The sequence below is a fragment of the Halyomorpha halys genome, unplaced genomic scaffold, assembly GCF_000696795.3.
Source record: "Halyomorpha halys isolate HHAL.00 unplaced genomic scaffold, Hhal_1.1 Scaffold338.1, whole genome shotgun sequence".
In the NCBI taxonomy this organism is placed as follows: domain Eukaryota; kingdom Metazoa; phylum Arthropoda; class Insecta; order Hemiptera; family Pentatomidae; genus Halyomorpha; species Halyomorpha halys.
The window spans coordinates 51277-67556 of NW_027110850.1; the positions used below are offsets into that span (position 1 = coordinate 51277).

General features: G+C 36.0%; 1 protein-coding gene across 1 annotated transcript in view; it reads left to right on the forward strand.

Moving 5' to 3' along the window:
• Positions 1–8292: 8292 nt before the first annotated feature.
• Positions 8293–16280, forward strand: part of LOC106681433 (venom serine protease) — an 18741-nt gene continuing 10753 nt past the window's right edge. Inside the window, exon 1 of the mRNA XM_067048939.1 lies at positions 8293–8394. The gene's annotated coding sequence lies outside the window, so the exon portion shown is untranslated. The remainder of the gene's footprint in view (positions 8395–16280) is intronic.

The following is a 16280-nucleotide window of genomic DNA, read 5'->3' on the forward strand; positions in this document are numbered from 1 at the left end:
TATGATGTATTGTATTATATATTTGTATTCTGTAACTATATATAAAAATAAAGAGGTTTGAAAATAAAAATAAAAAAGATTCTTAGTGCAAACTTAAGCTAGCGAAAATTACGAGTTAAAATGCACGATCGCAATTAAAATCGCCGGCATATGTACATATATTTTTTCTTTGTATATATTGAAATTTGTTTGTTTTTTATTTGTTTTAGGAAGTAAGAAAAAAAAAGAAGAAAAAGATTGTTAGTGACCCGACCCGCCCGGCCAGGAAGGACTGCGTTTTTTTCTGTTATGATTTCTTATGGGATTGTTACAAGTCGTACATCGAAACAACCTACTCGCTATAATATAACTAATTAATTTTATGATTTATTTATATTCATATATGTACCTTATATGTAATTTAAGTATCGAAAAACTCAAAAATTGTTCGGTTTTGTGCAAGGCTGTTCACACATTGTTTTGCAAGACTTGGTTATTGTGCCTCAAGGGACGTGTAATTATGTCGAATTAATCATTCAAAAATTTTATTATGCTCTATTTTATCTAATAATTTGTTTAAGAAGACTTTTTTATTTTATTTTGTAATTAACTTGTATTTATAATATCATTTTATATACGTAATATTTCCATACGGCATACATTTTTAATTCACTATTATTATTATTTCATTAACCTTTTTTTTCTTAAATGTCGAATAATCCTCAAATACTGCTACAGTTTAAATTAAATCGAAATAAAGGGACTTCACTTATCCGAAGAAGTATTATTTGGATAATTTTATTTCGTGTAGGGAACCACAAAAACTAAAAAATATTCATACTCTTCGTCTAATTAAAAATCGGGAAGTTTTACCATTCGCTGCCTCGAAATTCGAACTAAATCAGTTTATCTTAAGCCCTTTGTCGGAACGTTTCTCTTCATCTTTAGATGTGCTTCACATTGGAAATGAGTTCAGTCTTGAACTTTGTCTAGTGTAGTGTCAAACGCGTCCTAATGTACCCCAAGGGTAGTATAATGAATCAAAATTTTATAAATGAATCTTAATGTTTTCAATTGGAACGCCGTTATATACTTAAGGAGCCATTAAATTTGTGAGGCATGCAAATATTTAATGTACGTCGTTAAATTTGTGAAGCGTGGGAAAAGGGTTTAGTATTTTTCTATTTTTCAAAGTTGATAGTTTGAAGAGAAGAGAATAAAAATCCCTCAGTGTTTCATTAAAGTTCATTTATCTCTGTACAACATTTTGGCCAGAGGTCATCGTTCTTCGCAAGGTGAGTTTATTTAGAAATTTACTTTTATAATGAGCCTATTAACGTAACATTAAAATTTAGTTCATATACAATCTTTTTTCTTTCTCGAGACTGGTTATGATTGTTTAAATAAAATAAATTGTATCCAATTTAAGTCTCAAAACAATCTATATTTCTTTACAAGTCCAATGTTTTGGCCACTTCGGCCATTCACAAGGCCAATCTTACACTCTTATACTTTATCACAATATTGATAAAGTATAAGAGTGTAAATTGACTTTGATTAAAAATTTTAGTGTTAACGTGGAACATTCACAAAATAAGGTAATTTGGGACTGAAATTATTGACCTGGGCAAAATAGCCTGCATACAGGTTTTTTAAATTGATGTTGTAAATTTGTATTAAAACTTGTTCTTGAGGATGGCTGAATTGGCAGAAACGTTGGACTATTGAATTTGTTTGGAGAATTAAATTGTATAATATTAATTTCATTTCAACGTTAAAGTTTACTTCATTTTCCTTTTAAGGTTAAAAGTATAAGCAAAAAAATTCCAAATGGTAGCAGAAATAAAATGTACATTTTCACAAAAAAAAAAAAAAGTAATAATAATAGTACAGCTTCTTGAATAAAATATAAAAAAGATGAAATAAAATATTACTTAGTTACAGACTACTTACTAACCACAAAAAAAAAATAAACATTACTTGAAATGTATACAATAAATATGTAAACATTGGAAATTAACTTTAATTATTACAATCAAAAAACGTATCTATGAAATTGTTTTCTATATTTTTTGTTTAATAACACTTTAATTTTAAAAAAAAGTTTATTATACTCACACTTGAACAATGGTTCTATGGTCTATGGTCTATGGACTGTACTGGGCTAAGCAGTAAATGCAGCACCCAAAAAAAGAATAGCATTGAGCCCAGGTTAACTCCGTGTGAAGTGCTGATAAGAGACTTGTTAAAGCCACCTCAAATCGACTATGTCTTTTTGTTGGAAGGCTTTAAAATGAACAAAAAACAAACTGGCTCCGATTAAACATTTATTAACAAAAAAAAAAAACTAACAACTAACATAAATAAAACATACAAGCAAGAATAAAAATAAAATTAGATAGATTATGAAATTATGAAAATTAAAATAAAATAAACTAATTTACAAATAATATGTAAAATAAATACTGGTCGACGGTTAATCCACTCCGATAGGTCAGAGGAAGATATTCTGCTTGTCGAGATGTGCAGGTATAAGCTCCATTGCTAAATACTCCGCTGCAACTCTCAAACTGGTCCAAAGTTGGTGCAATGGCTTACAAACAGTCGATGTCCCAAAAGCCAAGATGGCTACACTGGCACTCATTGAGGGCAGACAGGGTCTAGTTGTTTTTATTAATTATACGAGCCGATTGATTAGCGACAACTCATATTGCACTCAAAGGCCAGAAACGCAGAAAAGGTCTTGTTTCAAACTGTAATAACAACTAAAACACTCAACAAATGTCCAAACTATAAAACTATAAACGCAGACAGGGCTGCTGAGAACGCTATCAGGGCCACTAATTAGTCGCAACTGCTCCAAAAAACTAAGATGGTCAGTCCGTAGCAAGGTGACGCAACAATGATCACCCCTAGCAACTGTCTCTGTTACTCATTATTACATACAAATATAATTTTACACATTTTTCTTTTCAAATAACTAAATCTAAATAAAACAATACAAATAAAAATAAATGTAACTAAATTAAATACTAATAAAACTATATAACTAAAACTATAAAACTAAATGCAATTAAATATTTATTTACAATTATTATGGCGTTAACAAGACTGTTTATTCACTAGGGAGGGGGGGGGGGAGGTACTTAGTACAAGTTTCTAGCCTGAAGTCGTAATGCACGTATTGTATACGGTCTTAATTTCTATTCACATACTATATTCAATGCAGCAATATCTAATTACGAACGTAGCACGTAAATATATACGAATGATTATAACAATAAATAAAAAATATATAGCAAAGTTTTTTTTTAAATGTAGGATGGCCCGGGAAAGGTCAAATAAAAAATCAAATAGTGATTAAACTATTTTTATTGAACCAACGTTTCGCCGCATGTTGCGGGTTTCAGATTCAAGTCAGAGTGAAAGTGGTTCCTTGACCCACAGGGCTACAGACTTATATTCACGGCTACAGTAACAGAATAAATAATTATTCTAAATCTAATATATATAATTAATATTCGCTCGTTTGTATTTTATGTGCTGCCATACCGTTTATCCGATTGTTATGGGGTTTTTGACAATTATTCATAATTTTCCCCGGAAGATCATAATTTTGGTAAATAAAATTAAGAATTTTTGGCGCGTAGCTCAGAAAGTATACATTTTTTCATAGTTACTACTTGCCAATCGATTTGTCTCTTTTTAGAGAATATGAAAAAAAAAATTACTGGTTCCAATAAATGTTTTTTATAGGATTTTGGAATTTTAAATTGCAAAGTCTGAAGGCCATGAGAAAAGAATACAGCCTGTGGGAACTACAAATAAATTTTGATAAGGCCGAATACCTGGCAGGGAACAACAAAGAGGCTGCTGACCTTTAGACTAATGGAAGCCTATGAAAAAAAGTAAACTCCTTCGAATGCATGGGATCAACAATAGATGGAAACGGAGCGTCGGAACCAAAGTAAAGGAAGAGGATGGTCTGGCAAGAAGGGTGACTAGACTGTTGCACCAAGTCGTCTGAAATACGGTCATCTCAACAGACAACAAAAGACGCATTGCATTTTCAGAAGTATTCTTGAGCCCTCACTCAACAACGCCACTGAATCTGGACACTTAAACCAGGACTCGACTCTATACTACAAGTGGTAGAGATTGTTTTCTGAAAGAGATGCTTGTGTAATGTACTCAAATTACAAGGTTAATTAATAATTGTTTAACTCAGATATCCACTATAAGAAACATGTGTTTATTTTTTATGTTTATTCCAATACACATTTACTTAACCTAATTGTAAAATTAAAAGAACAATCTTAACTACTAAAGGCCCTATTCTAACTTATCCTAATTATATCTATGTACTTATTACTAACTTATAACCTAACCTACAATTAAAATACATACGATTGATATCTATGTCTCAAGGTTTAGTACTTGGACTCAGCTGGTCGTGGCAGAGAGAGAGAAAGGTCACTGCTCAATACACAGTTTTTAAACATAACTCAACTCACAGAGAACACCAAAAAATCCACTAGCTTTACATCAATGTCCATTCCTCACAAAAACAACCGACGAACGACCATATGATTTTTCTCTCCCTCCCTGCCCGATACCTCCCGCGCATGCGCCGCCATCACCAATTCTTCTCTCACAATTCGTCTATTACACTTGGATAGAGTCAGGAATGAGGAGATTAGATACAGGTTAGGGGTGACCGAAGGAAAGAGGAAGACATCGAACCCGGAAAAAGGACTGCGTGGAGGAGGAAATGGCCTGCAGAGAACTTAAGGAGGATGACTGGTGGGATAGAGAGAAGTGGAGGGACGCTCTGACTTGACCAAGCAACCCATTGGGGGATAAAACCTGCAAAAGTAAAAATAAAGTAACATTGCAAAGTAGGAAAAATATATTATATTCATCATATTCATATATCCTTATTTCGTTCATTAATAAACACGGTCAATCAACAATCTTCCAGTATGTCAAAAAATCATGTTCGTTTATAACATCATCTGAAACCTTTAAATACCATTTTTCACCTTGATTTATTAAAGAGATATTTTTATTTCTACCATTGACAATTTTTCATTATAACATAATCGTTCATAACTTTCCTGCAAGGGGGTACTTAGTACAATTTTATAGCTTCAAGTCATAATACACGTATTGTATATGGTCTTAATTTCTACTCGCACACTATATTCAATGCAGCAATACTAAACCATATCTATATACCAATGTAACACGTAAATATATACGATGGACTATAATTATAGGGGTATTCATGATCTATGTTAAAGCGTGTTAAATGGAAAAACTCGTGTTAAATCGAAAAAAATTGCCTTCTTTTGCCGTGGTAAAACGAAATAACATTTAACATGGCTGAAAGTCTGTTACTTGGTTAGTTAAATCGAGAATGACGTCACACAATAGACCAGTTGAGATCGCCGCCATATTAGTTGTTGTGACTTTCAATACAGTTGTCAATTAGCTCATCTTCATTATCTTCTTCACAAGTTTGAAGATCAATAAGACACTCATAAGCTAAACTTTCACACAAATTCCACTTTTCACTCACTCTAGGCATGTTTTAATTAATTACTTAAATCAAAACTGAAGTAAACAATAACATGAGGGTCTGGAAGGAAGGTTATAAACATAAAGGCTTATACAACAAGTTGCTGAGAAAATCCGCTAGGGACTCTTATGCATTTAACGTTTAACATGACTTCAAACTGCTCACAATCCTATAGTTATAACATTTAACATGGTAAAACATATAACATTTAACACAACATCATGAATACCCCTAATAAATACAAAATATATAGCACATCAATTTTTTTTAAAAAGGGATGTGGTCAAAGGAAAACTCAAATAGTGATCAAACTATTTATATTGAACCAACGTTTCGACCCACATGGCAGGGCTTCATCAGAGCGAAAGTGGCTCCCTAATAATTTTTTCATGGTTAATAATTTCCAATTGATTTTTCTCTTTTTAGAGAATGAGAAAAACAAATTGATTCCATTAGATGGTTTTTTATTGGATTTTATAATTTTGATTGCAAAGCAGGTAAAACAAAATTGTATAGGTAAAAAAAAAGTCTGGAAATCATATTCGTTTATAGCATCACCTGAAACCTTTATATAGCATTTTTCAAAGATTTTTTTTAGTTTTATTTATAAGAAGGATTTTTGTTTCTACCATAGACCATTGTTCAGGGGAGCTAAGTGCGTATTGTCGTGAAGAAGCACGATAAAAATGTCCCTAAACCGCGGCCAAGAGATATCAGTTTGGACGGATACTTCGGAGTGGCAAATCGCTGTTGGGTCTCCTGAGGTGCGAAAGTGCGTTGAGCCCCATCTTACGGTCTCCCAATTGTTACGGTTGCCATGGTGAAATAAAAACACTAGCCATATCTGCGTAGACAAGGGGTGTGATGGTTGTCATGGTGAAAAAAAAAACACGAGCGATATGTTAAGACGAGTGGGTTTTGGTTTTGTGAAGGTGACAGTTCTGGATTGTCAAGTGTAATTGGAAGTGGTGATAGTCTATCAGGCCCTGTGTATTTACTGTTTGAACCGAAATATTAACATATGAGAAATGTAATCGTATATGTTATGTTTTCAAAATTATGGTGTTCTACTTCAATGGATGGTCATTAACGCTGGAAGTGGGGATATAGTGCAGTGCGTGGCAACGTTTCTTCAGCTCATCCTGGATGGAGAGTTGTGGCAGGTGTCACTCTCTAACTTCTGGGGAAGGTGAGACAGGGACCAGAAAGGAAATATCGGACAACCTTGTGTTCTGCCAGGAGTACACCCAAAGACTTTTTATTTTATAACCGTTTTTATATTCTTGATAATGTAAATTTAATTATTAAGTTAAGGTTGTCAACCTATAAGTTTTAATTGTTTTGTTAATTGATAAGAATTGTTTTTTTCCCCTTTTTCATTCTGTGTACATATATTTCTTCTTATTATTAAACTTTTGTTCATATAGTTCCGCTGTTCATTCTCTGCTTTCACCTTGTTAATTTCCTTATGTTTCTTTTTTGTCGTTCACGGAATATTACGATAATTCAGCAGGTGGGTAGGTAACACCCCTAGGTCTCCTGTTATCTACATGTAAAGGTATTCGCCAATGGTCATAATTCGATAATTGTTTATATAGGGGTATATTGTAGTTATATTCTAGGCATATTGTTTCGGGGTTTTCGTTATTTCCAAGTGAAGAAAATAACGTGGTGCCTAAGGAGAAATTAATTGTTTTGTTTCTTTTCTTTCCTTTTGCAATTATATATATATATTTTTCCATTTAACTCACCCCCTTCTCCGCTGAACGTGGGCAAGTATAAACGATAAATATATAACTAAGGATAGAGCAAAATTTGCGGTTATACAAACAAGCGGTATCCGAAATCCTGTTGGTCCCGTATTTCCTTGTATTCGGCCAAAAATGTTTAGTGCTTGTCATAATCGACTTCGAAATCGATAAACGAGTCATCGTCCGTGGCAGTGATGAGTGCCAGTAAGCCCTGCTTGAGGAGATCGCGTTTGACGCGCCGGAGTTTGCCCTCCAGTGAACTAACCCTATCGATGCCGGGATCCGATTGGTTATCTAAACCCATTTAGTCTGACTGAAACGATTGACAATAGAAAATCTGAAGCGATAGTATATAGAAAAATAAACAAGGACGATTTTAACGATTTTTAGTTACTATTAAATTTTTATTTAAAATAATAAAAATATATAAATGACGTTAATACCCAGTAAATACCAAATTAGTCGTAAAATAAGTAATAAATATATATAGAATACATAAATAATATAGTTATGATTATAAATTTAAGGACATATAAAAGTAAGAATTTAAAAAACAAACTATACAGGGAGAATTACTAATGAAACAAAACGGTAAGTCCCAGAGGATATTTCTCTGACAAGAGTGTCGTCCTATTAACGCAACACTTGTAGTGCCATAGAGTAGCGTTGGTCGCGAATTTTTCTAGTGTAGAGTCAAACGCGGCCCAATGTACCCCAAGGCTAATATAATGAATCCAGATTAATATGAACTTAAGGAGATGAGGACGGAGTTGGATCCACTGTATCCATAAGTGAGCAGGTTACTGTTTTGTTGCTAAGATCTACCAGAGTAAGATATGAATCTTAACGTTTTCAATTGGAACGCCGTTATATAGTTAAGGAGCCATCAAATTTGTGAGGCATGCAAATATTTAATGTGGATCATTAAATTTGTGAAGCGTGGTAAAGGGTTTAGTGTTTTTATATTTTTCAAAGTTGATAGTTTGAACTTCTAAGTGAAGAGAATAAAAATTCCTCAGTGATTTATTAAAGTTCATTTATTTCTGTACAACTTTTCGACCAGAGGTCATTGTTCTTTGAAAAGTGAGTTTACTTTAAAGATTTACTGTAATAGTAAGGCTATTCAGATATAATATTTTTACTTTCTGGTGACTGGTTATGATTGTTTAAATAAAATAAATTGTATCCAATTTAAGTTTCGAAACAATCTATATTTCTTTTTCGTTGGACATAAAAAAGAAATCTAAATTGTTTTGAGACTTAAATTGGATCAAATTTATATTATTTAAACATCAAAGCTTACTGAATTACTTAATTAATTAGGGAGGGGGTACCTAGTACAATTTTCTAGCCTTAAGTCGTAATACACATATTGCATACAGTCTTAATTTCTACTCGTATACTGTATTCAATGCAGCAATACACCTAACATAAACAATATTTATGCTAACCTTCCGGGTGTGGTCAAAGCCAACGTTTCGGCCCACTTGGCTGGGCTTTCAATCGCCAAGTCAGAACGAAAGAGCCTCCCTAACCCACAGCTTATTAGAATAAATAATTATTCTAAATCTAATATATAAAAATAAATCTTTGTTTGTTTGTATTTTATGTGCTGCCATACCGTTCATCCGTGGTGCTTTTCAATAATTGTACATCATTTTTCCGGGAAGACCATTGTCTGGCGCGATTTTGATATCATTTTTTGGCAAAAATCGATTTTTCTCTTTTTAGAGAATGAGAAAAAAAATTACTGGTTCCACTGAATGGTTTTTTATTGAGTTTTGGAATTTCAGATTGCAAAGCAGGTAAAACAAATTGTATAGGTAAAACAAAAAAAGGAAATCATATTCGTTTATAGCATCAACTGAAACTTTTAAATTCTATTTTTCTCCTTGATTTATTTAAAGCATTTTTTTTGTTATACTGTTGACCATTGTTCACATAACCGTTCATAACTCCCTTGCATTTTATGCTATTTCTACATTAATACGACCCTTGGAAAACTAAATGTTTATTCTTTTAGCTTAAATTAACATCATTTAGATTTAATGCCCATATATGGGCGAAATATTCAACTAAAGAACAATATTCCAAACGTTTTATTTTATATCTCGGGTGCTAACTTGTTTAATTTCAATCCTTATCTAGTTCCACCCATCCCTACCGCCCACCTCGAAGGTTGAAACGGCAGTGGCCAGGAGACTTATTAAAATAATAATGGATAATTGGAGTTCTGGCAATGGTCAGATTCCCCACTCAAGTTGAGTGTTTGCGGCTTTAGCGCACTTGCTCTGCCTCCACTGGCTCATTATCAGTGATGCGGCGAGAGGGATGCGCTGGGATGATTTGGGCTCTACTCTACCCCTCACACCTGGGGGATAGAGTGGGTTCAGGGATCCTCAGGTCGATTCTGTAAATATTGCATATTTGAGTGTAAATGTGACTAGAGACTATATTATTTTATATTATTTTTTCGTACACATAGTTTGATTATGCTCATTTTGTTCATCCTTCTGTTAGTATATATTTTACATTCATTTTTTTTTTTTATTCTTATTTTAGTATGAATGTGATCATTCATCACTATTACCTATTTCCCACAACTGGGTGGCAGATTTTAATATCTATAAATAAATTTAAAAAAATTTGTTTAATAGATCCGTTCTTTGATTTTTCAAAATAAATTAAATGCCACTGTAAGGCGAAAAGTTTCAACAAAAGAATGTTGTTTTAGTAATATATATATATATGTTGTATTTAAATGTCGTATTTAAAGGTTTCTCGATATGCTTAAACCGAATAACAACTTTGTTTCATTCTTAAAAAATCTTTGACCACACTTTGATAAGTCAGTCAACATGAAGGATAAATTAATTCTCTTAAGGAATTAGAAAAATCAACTAAATATTAGTATTAACATGATTATACAGCGAAGGTAGCTGTTACTATAGTTACCGTCTTATCACTTCATCTACATATTAATTGATATCAAAGTTTCAATAGTGTTCAATTAATGTATATACATCTTCGAATATTGCAATGTAGCATTGTCGGTTCGGCTAGTAATCCATAAATGATAATATATTTGTGCAAATATATCATGATTGAAAAGATTTATCTTATTTTATTATTTATTAGAATTATTTTATTCAGTATCCCCAGACTTTCACATTGTTATTTCCTATATTAAACAAGACCTTATCAGTAGCGTAGTGTGGGTATCAGCACCCAAGGGCATAGAAAGATTTTGGAGTCCCCTTATTTAGGCATTTCAATTTAAAAGACTAAAATATATAGTAACAATTATCATTATTATGTATTGTATGGGTTAGAAATAAAAAAAAATTATATATATGTAATTCTGCAGAAAGTAGACAGTAAGAAGATTGCTAAAATAATTGTTTGTTATAAATAAAAGGTTACAGAGCTATTGCCGTGTACGGGGCTTCGAGGGTTCTAAGTCCGACTAGGGGTTCCCCATAAACGTATTATATTGAAATTTATTCATATATTAATGTATTTGTATTTATATATTTATATTCTATGTATTTATATCGTGTATCTCTATCGGTTCCTGATGGGAACAGACTGAAAAAGTATGCGCTATATTTAATTCAAACACTAGAGACCTGGTATATCCCCCTCGCCATGGTATATCTAGTATGAATATCTATAATTAATCATTGCAGTTCCTTTCCAACGGTATCATGTTCACCAATTTACTATGCTATATATATATATATGAGGTGGCATGCGGGGATTCTTAATTATAAAGCAAAGTCTTTGTTACATATTTTATATTTACAATCATATATACATTAGCAAGAATAATATTATGAGAGAGCATGGCAGACCTTTTTCCTTATACTTTAATTATTATATGATGAATTGAGAAGTACCAGTTAGGATCTTTGACATTTATACTGACTCTAAGTTATTAATTCTATTATTGCCATTCAAATTACAACCGAAAAGGTCTTACTTGTTTTCATGCGCTTGTCAAGCTTGGCTGCAGTAGCTGAGCGGATCTTGAGCCCCCGCTTCATGCCTCCCCTTGCCGCGACCGCTGCTGAAACCCTGCGATGGGTGACTTCCTCATCTGGCCTCCAACTGATCAGCCGCTCTCTCTTCCTCCAGACTCTCCTCTTCCAGGGCTATCTTCCTCCCGGACAGTCTTCCCCTGTCCTCCCCGGTGTTCCTCGACCGTTTTCAAGTGTCCATCTCTCCTAGACTCTTTTCAAGTGTCCTTCTCTCCCAGACTGTGTCTAACTTTTTTTTTTTTCTAACCGCCTATTTATTTATCTTCAATCAATTACAATTATATATTACTTAACCCAGGAAAAATTATATATACATATATTTACATTTTATCTTGTTTTGCCTGATGGCATTATAAGATGAGGAAAACATTGTCCGCTGAAGGCGGTTTGTACATGAGTGGCGTGATAGCCGGGGAGCTAACAGAGAATGGGGAGGGACCATTCTGGCTGGAGGTGTGGGTCACTTCAGGCTGCAGTGCCAGAAGTCCTTCCCTCGGCGAGGACGTCGACCAAGGGGACCATGCTTTGCCACCTCCCAGGTCTTAGGGGAGGGGCGATTTCTCGGAATAGGGGATTGGCACAGGCTTTCAGCCCATCAAAGAATTTGATGTGCCTACGGCCTATGAATTCCGGCACAGAAGGGAGTTGGAGCTCCTCTCTGATAAAACTATTCCTGGCCCTTTGGAGTGTGGTTCCTCTGACTATTCGCGAAGGAGGGAATTCTGGAAGCTCTGCAATTTGGTTAACGTGGTTTGGTAGAGGTGCCGCATGAGTGGTGCGCCATACAGGAGAGTCGGACGTATGATGGACTTAGGCGGAGTGAGATCTGCTGTGAGGTGAGTAGGTGATAGAGTCAACTTCTGTCGGGCTAGCTAAGCCTCTCTCTAACGTGACTAGAGAAGGTAAGATGCCTGTCAAGAGTCACGCCGAGGTACAGAATGCTATTAGAGAGTTTCCGACCCTCACCATCCACAACGAACTGCTGGGGTAGCCTGCTTTTGTTGCCCTTCTGGAAGAATATGCCAATGGCATCCGTCTTCGACGGATTAACCTTGATTCCGTCCTTCTTCAGAGCAGCTACAATGGTGGCAGAGGCAATTTGCGCATAGTGTAGGGCTCATGCTCTCATGCTGGAACCATAGACACCGATGTCGTCGGCGTAGGCTGCTACCACTGCATTTCGATGCTTGATGGCGACTACTGGTGCCATAAAGACGACAAACAATAGAGGTCCAAGCACCGAGCCTTGAGGTACTCCGCAGGTGGTGGGGACTGGAGGCGACAAGTCTTCACCAACTCTTACGACGAAGGATCTTCCACTCAGGTAGTTTCGGACCAATCGGTATAGGGCGGCGGGAAACTTGAACTCCTCCAGTCGGCGGAGCAGCAGCGGATGGGACACCCTCTCAAAGGCCTGGCTGCAGTCTAAAGAGATGAAGGCGGTCGCATCATTTTTCTTCATCCGCTCTATGGTGTAGGCTTGCAGCTTTACCAGGTGATGATCACATGCGACACCTCGTTGAAAGCAGTCTGCTCGGGTGGTATGACGTCGGCTTCCCTGCAGTGCTCCATGAGATGGATGAGATGAGCCGCTCGAAGACCTTGCTCTTGTGCGGGAGGAGGCTGATCGGGCGATAATGCTCGGGCGAGTAACCCTTCTTCCCAGGCTTGAGTAGAACTACTACGATCGCACGTTTCCAGGCCGCTGGGAAGTAAGAGATCCGTATGCTCGAGTTGATGTTCAATAGAAAGGCTTTGCCCTTCCTGGGGAGCATCTTCAGTAGAACAATGGGGATCCCATCTTGTCCAGACAAATTGTTACCCTTAATGCGGCGTAGTACTGACTCCAGTTGGCCGAAGGTTAAGAAGGTTTCTCGGACGGGCTGGATGCCCAGGTGGTGGAGGAGGATTAGACGTCCGATCAGCATTCCTCACAGCATAGTTAGCGGCCAGTAAGGCAGCCTACTCCCCAGACGTCATCAGGTCGTTCCCATCAGTGAGATGCACTGTCCTCCTCTTGGTCACAAAGGTCCAGACCAACTTCCAGAACTGTCTATGGTCGTCATGTGTTTTTCGGAGTTGGTCATGCCAGAGCGCTGTCTTCCAGTCACGCATGAGGGAGGCTATTTGCCGGGTCATCGCATTGATTTTCCCGGGAGATTTTCCTGGAGGTCACTGGTGACTCCTTGGAGGTCAGTGTCCAAGTCGAATAGGACCCACTTTTTGGACCACTTCGTCCCTCGTGGAGCAAATGTGTGGAACTGGATTAGTCCAGTTTTCTTCATAAGTTCGCTGACCTGTTTGTGGTCATCTTCTGTCTCGAGGTAGAGACGGGTCTCCTGCGAGGAATTATTAATAGTGAATTTTTTAATTCCAATGATCGCCAGCATTTCTTTAACTGACTGTTGCGCCATGGTAGGAGCAATGATGATTGGAGGTGGACGTCTCGCCTTGAGCTGCTGCTGAGGGACTGCTGGTCCCGCTGGAAGATGCCCCATTTGTTGTGGACCGGAGTGGGATTAGCCACTCAGATGCCCACGTACCGCCTCTCTCTGTACGCGTGCTTGGCCTGGGCACAAGTTTCCACCCTTCCTCCAGTACTCTCTTCGCTCCTTTGTTCACGGGGGGAGTTTCTGCCATGCGCACGTCTTCAATTCCGAGGTTATCCTGGTCGGGAGATAGGAGAGACATCAGATCAAGGCCACTGCCTCCTGCAACAGCCATGTCGTAGTGGTGATTTCGGTGCCCGGTACAGTGCTATACAGTGGTACAGCGGTATAGCGGTGATAAATGGAGACTGATGATAAATGGATACCTGTGTTCCACTCTGTATGAACTGTGAACTCACTACCGTGAGACTGGGTGTCTAACTCCGTTTTTTTTTTGTTAACTATGTTCCTCCTGCTCCTTTCTGGTTATTTTCTCCCCTCACCTTCTGACTCCTCCTTCTTTTGATTTCTGTTCTTCTGATAGATTTTTCTATGTTCAGAGGGGGTGAGAAGGTCCAATGACCTTCGGCGAAAGTTGGTCTTTTTCCTACCTTCCATGTTTAAATTAAGGCAGCTTTCTTCTTTGACAGAGCTCGCTTTATTTTCCCGAGGTTTTTATAGTGGCCACGTGTAAGTAATATTTGTTCACCTCTGCCTACGCGGTCAACCGTCCCAGGAGTCCATGGGGACCCTTGGTTTTTACACATATCTATACATTACTTTTAATGTTTTGCCGATCGGGTCTCTGCCTAGGCCCAGCGGTTCCTTTGGTATGCCGACAAAAGAAATTACTTCAAAATAAAAATTCCAGCTGGTGCCTCTCATACATATCACTATAAGAAAAGTACTAAGTAAAATACAGCACAGTATAAACACTGTTCTACTGACCTAAACAATAGAATAGAATAAAAGTCCCTTTCAAGAGTATTAATGAATACAACATTTAACTAGTAAAAGAAATTGAAAATATCTTTACAAAGTTATTATTGTTAACAAAAGTTAATAATTTTAATACAACAGAACAAATCTTCTTAGAACAGTTCACCTCCCGCCCGCTAGGAGCGCCCGAACGCTGTGACAGCACAGTCATCTAAATTATAAATATAATTTACATATATATTTATACATTTATAAATTATGAAATTATAATATAATGATTAGCTTTATTACGAAAATGCCATCACGTATGCACTTCCGTCGACATCGTATAACAAGTATAGAACACTTATGGTTAAATTTGGCGATAGCCAATATTTAGTTATTAGCGAATTTAATAAAAACCACTAATCGACTTGTAAATAAAGCTAGATCGATACTGTATTTATAGGATATCACGATTTTTCCTATATTGATATTTATATTTTATTGAAAAATAATATAATTATAAAATAAAAATTAACACTGCTGTCATTATCTAAATCTTTATTCCCACTTATTTTTAAGACCAAAGTATTTTATTGCACTATCAGTTTCTACAGCATCACATATACCTCTTGCTCAACAGGCTCATAGTACTCAATAGTACTCATTGTTGATCTTAAAGAATTTTGAATACTCAATTTTAATTTTGAAAAACTCATTGCTTATGGCACTTGTGAGGAAAATTCGGAGCGTTCTAATTTTTGGAGCTAGACCCTTTCGTAAATGAATATATTATATTTATATAATACTACTAGCTACAATATTATTTATAATATTGTAGCTAGTAGCAATATAAACAAATAAAATAAAATACACTCCTAAATATAAATATAAAATAAAAATATACTCCTACTATTAAAAAAAATATATATATTATAAAATTAATTAATAGAAATGGAATTTCATATATCCAGACCAAATGATCCTTACTATTATCCACAACTAAGACACAGATCATAGTGTCTTTGAAGGATAATATACTTCCGTAATCGTCCGGAAATTCAGGCATGTAAAGAAGAAAATGGCACGGTATTTCTGTCAGTATTCTCATGATTGGATCTTAAACTATTATTTATTCATGTATCCCAAAATCTTATACTTCGAGCTGGATTCTTTTATTTTGTTAAATATGTAGTAACTTTTATTACTTATTTATTTTTTACTCTAAGAAATGCAGAAAGCCCAGCTTGGGTACCTTTTTTGTTATTATTTTATTTAAAAGATTTCCAACTCTCTCTTCCAGGGACCAAGTCCTCATAGACAGTACTAGGGACCATGTCCTCATAGTCAGCATCAGGGATCAATTCCCAACAGATAGTCAGTGCTAGGGATCAAGTCCTCATATACAGTACCAGAGATGAAGTCCCCATAGACAGTCCCAGTAATCAAGTCCCCCCAGATAGACAATGTTAGGAACCAAGACCTCATAGACAGCATCAGGGATCAAGTCCCAACAGATAGGCAGTGCTAGGGACCAAGTCCTCATAGACAGTACCAGAGATGAAGTCCCCATAGACAG